This window comes from Chenopodium album, chromosome 24 (assembly GCF_948465745.1).
Source record: "Chenopodium album chromosome 24, dcCheAlbu1.1, whole genome shotgun sequence".
NCBI lineage: Eukaryota > Viridiplantae > Streptophyta > Magnoliopsida > Caryophyllales > Amaranthaceae > Chenopodium > Chenopodium album.
The window spans coordinates 17,417,567-17,422,076 of record NC_137857.1 but is presented as its reverse complement, the minus strand read 5'-3'; the positions used below and the strand labels follow the sequence as shown (position 1 = coordinate 17,422,076).

At 40.4% G+C, this 4,510-nt stretch overlaps 1 non-coding gene across 1 annotated transcript; it reads left to right on the top strand.

The window, feature by feature from the left end:
- Positions 1–3,307: 3,307 nt before the first annotated feature.
- LOC145612905 (small nucleolar RNA R71) lies at positions 3,308–3,413 on the top strand. Its single transcript, XR_014106810.1, has one exon. It is a non-coding gene; the product is annotated as a small nucleolar RNA R71 (small nucleolar RNA).
- Positions 3,414–4,510: the final 1,097 nt, after the last annotated feature.

Sequence of the window (4,510 nt, the reverse complement as noted above, 5' to 3'; positions counted from 1 at the left end):
CCCATCTAGGGGCTTGGACAATAGGAGTAGAAGTCAAAGCTTTCTTTAATTTATTAAAATCTTCTAAGCAAGCATCATTAAAGACAAAATCAACATCTTTTTGGAGAAGATCATTTAAGGGCTTAGCAATAAGAGAAAAGTCTTTGATAAACCTTCTATAAAATCCGGCATGACCCAAAAACGATCTTACCCCTTTCACATTGACCGGGGGGGCAACTTCTCTATCACCTCAATCTTAGCCTTGTCAACCTCAATGCCTTTATTGGAAATTTTATGGCCTAGAACAATCCCTTCTTCCACCATGAAGTGGCACTTTTCCCAATTAAGCACCAAGTTGACCTTTTCACATCTCTCTAGGCATCTTTCAAGATTTTTGAGGCAATCCTCAAATGAAACACCTCCCACGGAAAAATCATCCATGAAGACTTCCATTTCCTCTTCAAGCATGTCCCCAAAAATGCTCATCATACACCTTTGAAAGGTCGCCGGAGCATTACACAATCCAAAGGGCATTCTTCTATATGCAAAAGTACCATAGGGGCATGTGAAGGTTGTCTTTTCTTGATCCTCGAGATGAATAGGAATTTGAAAGAATCCCGAATATCCATCAAGGAAGCAATAGAATTTGTGCCTAGTCAACCTTTCAAGCATTTGGTCAATAAAAGGGAGAGGGAAATGATCCTTTTTAGTTGACGTGTTTAGACGTCTATAGTCTATACACATCCTCCAACCGGTGACCGTTCTAGTTGGAATGAGCTCACCTTTCTCATTCTCAACTACGGTCATACCCCCCTTTTTAGGAACGACATGCACGGGGGAGACCCACCTTGAGATTGAGATGGGGAATATGATTCCCGCATCCAAAAGCTTGGTGATCTCTTTCTTGACTACTTCTCCCATTTGGGGATGTAGTTTCCTTTGTCGTTCAATAGAAGGTAGGGTGCCTTCCTCAAGTGTTATGTGGTGTGTACACAAGGCGGGGCTTATGCCTTTAAGATCATCAATTGTGTACCCCAAAGCACCTTGGTGCTTTCTCAAAACACCACATAACGCTTGAGCTTGGCTCTCACTCAATGATGCACTAACAATAACGGGATATGTAGAATTAGGGCCTAAGAATTCATACCTAAGGTGTGATGGTAGAGGTTTTAGCTCTACCATGGGAACACCTTTACCTTCTTTGGTTGAGGCCACTTGCAAAGCATCTTGACTTGATATCCCCATGCAAGTTTCTTCTCCACTCCCTATATCGCCTTCATTAAGCAAATCTTCGTACAATTGCTCTTCCTTGGTTGGGATACCTATCTTTTCCTTGTTCAACAAGACACACTCAAGAGGATCATTAGATGTGAGCAAGTTCTCATGCATGGAATTCACAATATTATCAAGCACTTCAACTCTCATGCAATTTTCTAAAGAAGAAGAGGGATATTTAATTCCTTCATTCAAATCAAATTCAACTACTTCCTCTCCAATCTTAAGAGATATCTTAGCACTTTTCACATCTATCATAGCCCCCGATGTAGCAAGGAAAGGTCTACCTAAGATGATAGGTATTGTAGCATCTTCATCCATATCCAACACTACAAAATCAACCGGGATAACAAATTTCCCAACCCTTAAAGGCACATCTTCTACCTTTCCCTTAGGAATCTTGATTGACCTATCGGCTAATTGCAAGGTAATCTTTGAAGGTAGAAGTTCTCCTAGACCTAATCTTTGATAAACCGAATATGGCATAAGGCTAACACTAGCTCCTAAGTCACATAAGGCATTATCAATTTGGGTCTTGTTGATAGCACAAGGGATGGAAAAATTTCCGGGATCCTTCAACTTAGGAGGCATCTTATTCATGATGATTGCACTACAATGCTCGGTAAGGCTAATGGTCTCCGCCACATCACAAGTCCTTTTTCCACTCAAAATCTCCTTAAGGAACTTAGCATAATTTGGCATTTGTTCAACAACATCGGTGAAAGGAAGAGTTAAATGAAGTTGCTTAAGCATCTCTACAAATTTCCCAAATTGCTCATCCAACTTATATCTATTATATCTTTGAGGATAGGGAAGCCTTGGTTTGCAAACCTCTTTCTCTTTCTCTATCACCTTCTCTACTTGTTCCTCACCAACATTTTCGCTCAAGGGACATTCACCACCTTCAATTTCAATGGAATTCTTACTAGTTCTCTCATTAGCAACACTCTTCTTAGGCACACCTCCCTCAAGGACCTTACCACTTCTAGTAACAATGGCATCCATAGGGTTCCTAGAGTCTAGGCTAGGTGGAGTCAAAGAAGAAGAGTTTGCATATTCCTTGAATACACTAGTCAATTGAGAAAGTTTTTCACTCAAATCCTTGTTATAAGCCAACATGTAATTAAACTTCTGTTCATTCAAAACCATACACATTTCCAAAGTTTTGGCTTGTTTCTCAATGACACTTTCCAAAAATTCCCTAGAAGAAAATGATTGGACATGGGAATTATCATTTGAACTTTGAGCATTTGGAACTAAATCAATTGGGGAACCATCTTGAAAACTTGCTTGAAAATATCCCCTAGTTTGATTATTCCAATTACCCCTAGTTTCATTTTGGCTCCTTTGTTGACCATAGTTATCATAACCTTGGTTATGATCCCCATGTCTATAGCCATGACCATGACCATTACAACCACGATGGTTATAGTTACCATGAATCTCTTGGTATCCATGATTTCTACAACCTCCATTTTGGTTGTAATCATCATGATTCATATGATAATTCCTATTTCCAATATTCCTTTGAACATCATTTCTAGGTTCACAAGGATGATTATTGACATAATTCATATGTTCCATTTCACTTCCATCACATTCACTACAAGGAACATTTGGGCACATAGAAGCATTATGATCATTCATTCCACATAATTCACATGGCCAACATTCCACAATCATGCAACAAGTAGAAAGATTGGAGTTAGAGTGAGAAGATGTACCTCTCCCCTTAATTTGGGAGGGAAGAATTGGAGCTTGGGAAGGGGGCTTCTCAAGCTTTTCTTTGAGAGACATAACTTCTTTCCCTAAGTCCGCAATCAAAGTGGTCAAATCATTGATGGCACTAAGTTGTTCGATCGAGTAACCCTTGCTTGTTGGTTCTCTTTCCACTTCTTGCCAATTCATATAATGACGAGCTACTTCATCAATAGCATCAACCACTTCTTCTTCCGTCTTGTTCATGATTGGGCCTCCGGCTCCGGCATCCAAACTTGCTCTCCCATGAGAACTCAACCCACCATAAAAGATATGTATGATTTGATAGGTAGGAATCCCATGGTGTGGACACTCCCTTTGATAATCCTTAAATCTTTCCCATGCTTCATAAAGGCTTTCATTAGGCTTTTGCTTGAACCCTTGAATCAAAGCTCTTGCCTCCGCCGTTTTCTTTTGAGGATAGAAACGGAACAAGAAAGCTTTAATGACATCATCCCAAGTTCTCAATGAATTGGGCTTCACCTCTTTGTCTAGCCATTCCAAAGACCTTCCTATGAGAGAGAAAGGGAACAACTTAAGGCAGATGAATTCTTCAGAAACTCCATTAACCTTGATCGTGTTGCAATATTTTTCAAACTCCTTAAGATGGTTCAATGGGCTCTCGTTCTTTGCCCCACTATATTGTCTCCTCTCAATTAGGGTGATCATTGCCGGCCGAATTTCAAAGTCGTTTTCCGGTGTTGTAGGTGGAGCTATGCCGCTCTCATACCTATATGCACCGGGTACTCCCAATTCTTTCAAGGTAACTCTTGAATTACCTCCCATGGCTTGGGATCTATGCACACAGAACTCAAAGACAATATTAGTAGCACGGCTACAAGTGTAGCCTAAAGTGTAAAATCTTTTTGTATTTTGCAAATAAAGTGGAATAGACTCAACAACAACATGCACTCAAAGCACCATTCCCCGGCAACGGCGCCATTTTGATGGGAAGGAGAACGGTAGGTCGTTGGGCTACCACCCCACCCTATCAAACAAAATTTGTAACTTAACAAACCCCTATTTAGCGTAGTGGTAAGTCAAGGTCGAACCCAAAGGAATGGAAGTCGAATGCACGATGCCTAAGTTAAGCTATTCCGAAGTCTAGTAGGGGTTTATGGTAGAAACTAAGGCTAAACTAGGCGATGCAAAAGGCTTGTACTAAATGAATGCTAAGGCACTAGGGGAATGGATCCACATGCATCAACGATGAAGTTCAATCAACTTGGGGAATTAACCAATCAAGTCAAGCAATGTGAGGGAAAACCGATCTTGCAACCAAGAGAGTACATCAAGCTATTCTCCTAGAGGTCTAATTAGCGTCAACTACATCAAACACTAGCTAGGAAACTTCACAAGATATCTCAATCGAGTAAATGTAAGCCATAAATCAATGGTCCGTATCAATGTGAACTCACAATGCAATCTAGTGTGAATAACAAGGGTGATCAAGCCTAATCAAGCACACACATGCACAAAATCAATCAACCAATTTAAT